The 8,984-nt window shown below is 41.2% G+C and overlaps 1 pseudogene, besides 3 other annotated features; it reads left to right on the forward strand.

Annotated features, from left to right (window-relative positions):
• The first annotated feature begins 470 nt into the window (after nt 1–470).
• Nucleotides 471–541: a mobile genetic element.
• Nucleotides 542–734: 193 nt separating this feature from the next.
• CR46072 lies at nt 735–1,029 on the forward strand (annotated as a pseudogene).
• A 4,991-nt stretch (nt 1,030–6,020) lies between these two features.
• Nucleotides 6,021–6,367: a mobile genetic element.
• A 2,552-nt stretch (nt 6,368–8,919) lies between these two features.
• Nucleotides 8,920–8,984: part of a mobile genetic element that runs on past the window's edge.

Genomic DNA, 8,984 nt, shown 5'->3' on the forward strand with positions numbered 1-8,984 from the left:
GCTGGCTGGCTCATTAAATTTCAAGCACTGCAGAAAAAATCGTGGCTTAAATTTAAGTCCTGCATTTCTTACTAAACTACCATACCTACACCAATCACAAAATGTTGTGGTGGCTTTTAGGAATTCTGGAAACTATATTTCCCATACGTTAAAGTCCGTTTTTGAAAACTTGTTCGCAGGTTAATTATCATGTTATGTTCTTGTACAGTATCTTGGCTCGAAGTTCATTATAATCCTTACATCCAGTGCATATCCCAATGTCCCCTAAGTACCCTGTTTGCTCAAGCCACCGCAATCCGACCGCCTCATGCAATTTAGTCAGTAACCAACCCTTTCCAGTTTACAGTTTTGTGGAACTGTTTTGATGCTCCAGTGGCCTCGCACTGCAGTTTTTCTTCAAAAAGAGCAAATTTTGATCTAAAACAAATTGTTAACAGAATTATTATTCAGGCAAAATAGGTGTAGGTCCTTCTGTCCGTCCGTATGGACGGGAATATCTCCATAACTATAAATGCTACAAGGGTGAGATTAAGCATACAGATTTTAGAGAGTTTGTTTTTTTGCGATCAATTAATTTGCGATACTAATAGAACGTTTAATCTTAACGTCGACTCTACAGACGTTGTATATTTAAGCTTTGCTAACTTAAAAGGAAACATTTTTGATCCAAATTGATTTTCGATCAAGTTGGCTATGCTTTCATTTGTCATAATATTTCGTTCTGCCGAAATATTTAGTTCACTTTCGTTTCGAAGGATCGAAGGAGGGTTCGCAGTCCTCAGGGGCTTCTTCATCGACAACTGAAACTTCTTTGAATACGATAAATGTGACTACCCAGAAGAAGCGTTCGCGGTTCCAGCGCCTCCATGAGAAACTAGAGAACCTGGATAGGCAGATGGCCCAGGAGGATGAATTGAATTAGCTATTCATTTGTCTCATGGCTGCAATTCGAGTAGAACTAGAAACAATATAGTATATGCGATTTCTGTTAACCTATTCCCAAAATACCTATGTATTATCGAATGGTTTTAGTGTCGACGCATAAATATATTATGACCATCCAAGATACGGAGCTTTAATTAGCACATTTTATCTTTTGCATTTTCTTTTACCTTCAAATTCGGGACGGAAATAAAATATTGCATATATCAATTGAATTGTTCACAACAACACTTTTGAAAAATTTTAAAATTTTTTTTCAAGAATATTTTTGATATTGTTTTATTTTAGGATGTGCAGTAACTATATTGCACACTGCTTAGAATTCCACGATAAGCGCATTGTTTTCGAACCCTTTTCCGGAAATCTCATTATAACCCCATGCGAAGGGTAGAAAGCATTTCCGTTGATTGTCCGACCAAGTTCCCCGGTGGTCAAGAAAAAGTTGCCACTTCAGAGGTCAGTCAACGAGCATCAGGCATCAAGCAGCAGTCATTAGACACCAGAAATCAGACGGCAGAGGTCAAAGATCAGCGTGGTGTTAACGGGAACAACGAGTGGTCGAAAGGCAATCACCGAGCGAATCTCGGGCTCAGGGGTAACGTGAATGTGCGAAAATGTTGCCGTCAATTCTGCACAAAATATGCATAAATACGGGCATAAATAAATGTCTGGATGGGCTCTCTCACACACTCGCACGCTCGCACATAAACAAGCACACGGATTCGCACTCAAAACCCAACTGTGTGGGTGAGTGACTGACTCTGCATGTCGGTATGCCTGCATGGCTGTATGTATGTGTGTATGGGCTGAAATCAGCCACCCACCATGCGTCCTTGCCTGGCGAATTTCCCTTGAGAATATTACACCACTTACTTGCTGAGCATATCTACTTTTTACTACATAGTATTGATTTACGAAGTATTTGATTCATTTGTTTTGAATGATTTATATTATGGTTTTGAATAAACTCTCAGCAGCATATTTTATCTACAGTGGAAATTAAATTAAGAATAAAATAAGATAACCTAATGCAATATATTGAAAGCAAGTAAGTTCTACCGACTTAACAAAAGCTTGATGCCAATGTATCGATGTGGAGTGCGAGTAATGGGTATTGCGTAGCCGACTTAGGAGTACTTTCTCGCTTTTTCGACGATTTTGTTATATTCTTTGCTCTCCAATTCACATTTCTATCGAATTGGTAGCTATTGTCATACCCGATTCTTTAAGTGTTTATATGTATTATTCTTGCCCAAAATGTTGGCCGGCATTTAGGTGATTATCAATCAATCACCTCACGACTGTGAACATACCCTATATAAATTCTTTTGTAAAAAGTATGTTACTTGCTAAACATATTAAATTCCCCTTTTAAATGTGCAATCAAAATCAAAATGACCGAAAATTGGTTGAGGTCAATCACATGTTTATGATTTCAGCTCAAGCCAACAGTAAAACTAACCTAATGTAATAAACTTTAAGGTAGCCCAACAGTAATAATTAATCCATTGAAATCTGGAATAAAAAAAAAATGCAATCCGAAAATGTTTATTTATACATTCGGGTGCACGCAATAAACAACTTCGCAACAATCCGTACTTTTTATGAATATGTAAGTACCTTATGGGCCGTTCTCATCTGCCTTTTGTTGTTTGCATTAAAGTTACGCATTTTACCTTCGGTTCCCCGATTTTGCTCCCCGTCATCCACGTAAGTGTACAATAAACGCGGATTTCTCCGCCAATATTTGTCTGCAATCATTTTTTTTTTTTCTTTTTTTTTTTTTTGCCTGCTGTCGGCAGTTACCCAGCCGTCTGTCTGTTTGGATGTTTGGCTCTTAGGCTGTTTGGCAGTCTGGCAGTCTGGCTCCCACAATCCACCACCCATCTCCGACCGATTCCTCTGAGGGACTGTCTGGGCGTGCCAGTCCTTTTCAGTCAGGCCAGAGCAATAAAACCCCTCCATCAGCAGCAATAGCAACTCCAACGAACGTTGCCAGTCGATTAACACTCACACAATTTCACACATACATACGTACGTTCAGTCCAACATACCATGTAGATTTTAAGTAAGTTTTATAAACGTAAAGAAGAAAAAACCACCAAGCTGAGCAGTAATATGTCATCATTCCAAACGATACCAAGTTAATATTTTAGGTAATTACAAAAAAATGAATAAAAGGCACGAAATCCTCTATAAGAAATTTAACTTAAATATGTAACTTTATTGTAATTGCGCCATATGATTTATTATTATTAAATACAATACCTACCAGCCCATCCATCTAACCAAATTGCATTTCTCTGTTCAAAGTTATTTTGAAATACATATTTCATTTATTGATATTATAGCGGAGGTCGAGTTTAAGTACAAAAAGTAAATCAATTTAAAGCAACATTCAATTGTCTGTCAATATACTGCATCCTTCGAAGAGTAAATGTTGTGAGCTTAGAGGATATCCTACATGAAGTCCACCGCATCACCACAAAGTGGCCAATACGAGTTCCAAGCTCGGAACCTTGGTACACTACCAGATGGCCTGCAGACGAGGATGGGTTCATCCTCTCCACCGACATGATGACATTACTCAGTTTTAGCCACTTCTTGGTCGTCATCTTGAGCGGAATGTGATGCGAGAACATCCGATCTCGAGGCTTTTCCAAGGCTCTGGGGAATCTCTTGATGCTCGAAAAGAATATACATAGTATGTAGTAGGAAAATAATTTCTCGTGGGTCTTGTTCACCTGTTCACCAGACGCTCCAGTCCTTTCAGCATTCCGATCTTGCGAATTTGAAAGTTGGCATCACCATACTTGACAGCTGATTCACTGACTGATTCACCATATGGGATGTCGAACCCTTGGTCTGGGTTGACTGATTAACGACATTCGATCCTATAGCAGGATCTTTGGGCCTTTGTTGTTCGGCATCTCGAGATTTTGGTATGGTTTCCTTAGTACGAGTTCTAGATGTGAACTAAATTTAATCGGGACAAGGCAAAGCTAAATGTCAAAAATAGGTAACTGAATTGAAAATTAAGAGTTTACCTTCAATTTGGGCTGTTTTAAAAGTGGATTTACATTAGGTAAAGTTACGAGGCAACACAATAATAAATGTATAATAAATTGATCAAAGGTAAATAAATTTCTTGAAAGGAAGTAGATACAATTAAATACACAAAATAAAACATTTTAAAATGTGTAAGGTCATTGGTCATCATTGTCATAAAAAATATATGGGCATTTGAAAATACTTGTAAATATCTTTGCGCATTCAAAGCGACATCTTATGCACTCCAAGATTTTCGCATTCTGGGTGGAATTTGAGAAAAGATCACCCAAAATCCCTGAAAAGAGAAAATCAGAATAGTGCAATTTGTTCGCCACCGCAGCCAGTGAACTTAAAGTTTCAAGTGACCCGCAGTTGGCCTGTTTTTTTTTTTTTTTTTTTTGATAGAGACATGGTAAGGGGCCAATAAAGCAGCCGCTCCTGGTCGGACATATAAAGGTTCCAGCTATATCTCGGCACCATTTTTTCAAACCCGCTTTGAAATCGGCGACCACAATGGAGCAAAGGCATTGGCAGTGCCCAAGGGAAAGCCCTAAATACCAAATCGCCAGGTGGTAGCCACTCCTCAGCATTCCCTTCCTTTTTTTGGCCAGTTGCCTGTGGGTCTATGGCTCAACTCTTCTGTTCTGTTCTGTTCTGTTCCGTTCTCTCTTCAATTCCAAGCGGCGTTTGTTCCAAACAATTTGCGATGCGAGCCACCCAAACACCTGAAAAACAGGTGAAAACACCTGAAACACCCACTCACACCCACAGTTCACTCACTTACTTATTCATTTCCACTCAATCCGACCCGCGCGCCCCCAGCTTTCCGCCCTCATGCTCATTCTCATCCGTTAATTGCCGTTTGTCTGTTGATTCTAGTTGCTAATTTCTGTTGTCCATTGGATCCGCTGGGTGTACAAGGACGATTTTGTAAAGGATGGGGACGCGGGATGTGGGATTTGCTACCAGCCGCTGGGCACCTTTTGCAAAGATCAGCGGGCGATTCCCACACGGGTGCCGGAAATGAAAATGGGAATGGAAATGGGAATGTTGGTGAGGAAGGTGTGGGTGTGGGGATTCCCCTTCGGACGAAGGCAGGCGGCCAAAGGTGTTGTGTTGTTGTGGTGTCCTTTGCCGCGCTGCTTTTGTGTGAAAAGCGACAAAAGAAAGCCACTGGCAGCAGTTACCCACACCAGCAAACTGGCACACTGCGTCAAAAGGAATTATACTTGCATCGAAATTCTTTAGGTCATTGAATGTTTGCATATAATATATAATCCTAACTGTATATAAATATATATTGGTTTAATTTATATTTAGATTTCAAAGTTAAACATATAACTGGACATTTTGAGTGCATGATATTGGCATTTATACCTAGTATACTATAAGGACGCAATACTTTTCGCACTATTAACGACTTTTCATTTACTCGCAATAAGCTAGGCCTTTTCTTCAACAACATCACAACACATTCTGGTTTACAATTTATTCTTTTTATATATAGCAATATTTCTCCCAGTGCAGAACCCAGCGTAGAAAACGGGAAACACGGGACAGGCACAAAGGCATCGTTGGGGCATCCAACGATATTATGAGTGTAGGATTGCTGCCTCCTTCGAAATCCGCTTGATTCCTTGGTCGCTGCCGTTCCGATTGCAATTAATTCTGGGTATTCGCATCACGTTCCGGATCCCATCACCAAACAATTTCATCCGTATTAAATGCAATGATGAAAGTGAAAACGCAATCTGCGTTCACCCAATACGAATACCCCGTCCCTATTCCATTCCCATTTAATTCAGCCATCCAGTCGAAACGACACTCGGACGGATTCGAAGTGGGAATGCCCTGGATGAAGCCTTCTGTTCCTTTGGAGAACAACGGTGGTGCCTTTACACAAAACTAAATCAATGAGCAAGACCAGTTTCAGTGAGGAGTATCCGGTTCTCTAGGGTATGCCAGATTCGTTGAAAAGTATGTAACAGTTTAAGGATGCGTTTACAACTGTGTGTCCGTTTGGTCCGTCCGTTTGGCTGCACGTGTGAACATCGCGATCTCGGTTACTATATAAGCTAGAAACTTAAGACAAGCATACAGATTCGAATGGCATAGAAGATTGCCAAACGCAGATATGTATTTATTGAGGTGATTTCACTGATACCTACGCAGCCTTTGTTTGTTTCAAAACCAAACCACAAAAACTGTAATGCCCTTTTGCACTTTTAAAGAGAGTTCATATATATATTATATATTTTTTTTTTTGTGTCACTATTATTTCACAGATTTTTAATATGTATGTATGTAGATTTGAAAGCATTGCTGAGTAACAGGTATTTGTTAGCCGAGGATCTTGACTGTAGCGTTCCCTCTTAGTTTTTTTTTTTTTATATATATATATTATAACGATAGCTATATCTGAAGTCTTTGGTGTCTTGAGCGTTTGAACATTGGAGAATACGTTGTATAGACGTCTATATTTTCCCAAATAATCCCAAACAATCTATCGTATACTTTTTCTTCATAAATAATTTGTATGTTTTGATTTGATCCTTCTTGAATCTTTAACCTCCCTTGCCGCCATTGGGTATGTAAATGTACCATTGTTATTCACAGTCTGCGACCTTATTTTCGGTTTTAAACAATGTTGCCAACACTGAAGTACATCTGCAGGACGCCTCTTTCATCTCAGTCTGCGTTCCATTAGGATATTTGCCATGAGTCCTGTGGCGACGACGAGGAATTCTTTTCTCCGGCCCTCACAGCCATCAAATGAAGACGATTTAATTTCATTAATTTGCACACACACACACACACACAAAGGGGCGGGAAGTGGGCGCTGGCACTGATGGGCAGGACTTTGGCCACTTTTGTCGCCTGCCGTGCCACCTGGCCGTGCCCCTCCTCCCAAATACCTTTCATCCGCAAAAATGTTCTCTTAATTTTTGTAATTTGTTGTCTTGCTGTGAGGATTGTGGATACTACGAGTGTGCAGGTGGTGGTGGAGGTGGATGTGGATGTGGGTTGAGAGGTAGAAGACCAGGCATCAGGCATCTGAGCAATGGTTTTAATATCAGCTATCAGGCATCAGCCCCCGTTTGTGGTCTCTTCAATGCGTCGCAATGAGATTTGCATATTGTGGCAGTGATGGCAGCACCAGGAGGAGGAGATATCCTGTGGCCCCCAGCTCTTACCCACTCTCCAATCGCTTGGATGATGATGAAAAATCCCATTCTGGCCAGATTCGAGCCATGACTGGCCAGAAAAAAAGCAAGCAACAAAATCAAAACGAAACGCAACGATATCCAAACCGAAATCCAAACGAATGCCAAGCGAAGGAAATAAAAAGCTGAGGGCAAAGTAACCTTTTGCATGTCAGTAGCATTTAGTGGCGGAAGGTATCAAGATACACCCGTAGGCACTTATGTATGCTCAGATAACGGGACTACTAGCATACCCAGAGTAAAGTTATGTGACGCGGCGAAGGACATTTCATTCACATTTGCTTCACGAAATCGAAAATGTCCTTTGGAAGAAATTTGCTTCATTCAGCATGTGCCAAATTCAAATGTTCTATGTTAGTTAAATAGAATTTAAATAGGCCTAGCTTGTATTAATCCATTTAATCCGAAGTACAGGGTATCTAATGGTACCTGCTCACTTGCCGCCATGGGTGGGGTGTGCAAGCGCCGGGGGGGTTGAGCCGAAAAGGGGGAACCTCTCTCAGCTTAGCATGAAAGCCCGTCAAAATATTGCCTAGGAAATTAATTTTGACACATGCCACAATGAGTGAAGGCTTTGTCCAGAACATCCATATCCATATCCATATCCCTAGCCTCATCCACATATACTTCCACATCCACATCCACATACCCATCCCCATTCACATTCACATTCACATTCACATTCACATTCACATTCACATTCACATCCACATCCGTATCCGTATCCGGATCAGCGGTAAGTGGCACGCGGGTGTGAGGTGCGGCTGTCAGGTGTCGCCGCACTCCGACTCAAAGTTATGTGTTATCATTCCGCCGAGGTCGGCGTTGACTGGCTCCACGTGGGCCGCCAGTACCTTCCAAAGGCATAACACTTCAAACCCTCTCCATGCATCCTTATCATGGACTCGTGTAGCTTGGCTTAACGCCATTAGCTGGTAAGCTGTCCAGCATGTGCCCAAGGTCTAACAGAACGTTAATTAAGATTTTAACATTTGTTTACTCATTTTGGTAATTTATTTATGCTGTCAATGCTGGCAAAAATCAATAAACACATTCCATTTCCTTCAATTTGAACGCATTTCCCACTTTAACGTTTTGGCTTTGCAATTAGAATTTAAAGGCTTCCAAGTTATAAATGCCATATGGGTAAAATTGAACAACAATATAATATATTAAGTTATTGCAATCTATCTACTACTGCGCACATTGAATTCCAAAATATTCAGAGCACAGTGCGCATTAGGTATAGTTCTCATGATCCTGGTGGCCACCAAAGGACTTCTGTCCTCCAGTGGTTATATTTTATATCGAGCACGGACATTCTCTATCGATCGTGTCAGATACACACTCACACTTCCACTCCCACACACAAACACAAGCGAGGAGCTGCAAGAAGTCTAGCCACGTGACTGCATCCGTGAAGATAGCTGCCGGATCGGTGCGAGGATCAAGGATGGATCGATGGAAACGACGGCATACCGCCACCTGATCGCCGAGGAGCTTTTCGATCTGGACTTTTCGCTGGCGCGAATCGACTACCTCAAACTGACGCCTCAAACTGGTGCTGGCCGAGAAGGACTTGCTGGACTCCAAGGACGTTGCCCACATCTCTCGCTGAGATTCCTCGGAGTCTGCACCTGTGAAAATTTGCACACCACTCACTCCATCCTCACCCACACAGGCGCAGGCATACCACACGCAGACAGCTGTGTTCATTGAAATAGAAGTGCATGAGATGAAAGACATATATCCATATCCCTTTTCATG

This window comes from Drosophila melanogaster, chromosome X (assembly GCF_000001215.4).
Source record: "Drosophila melanogaster chromosome X".
NCBI classification, from domain to species: Eukaryota; Metazoa; Arthropoda; class Insecta; order Diptera; family Drosophilidae; genus Drosophila; species Drosophila melanogaster.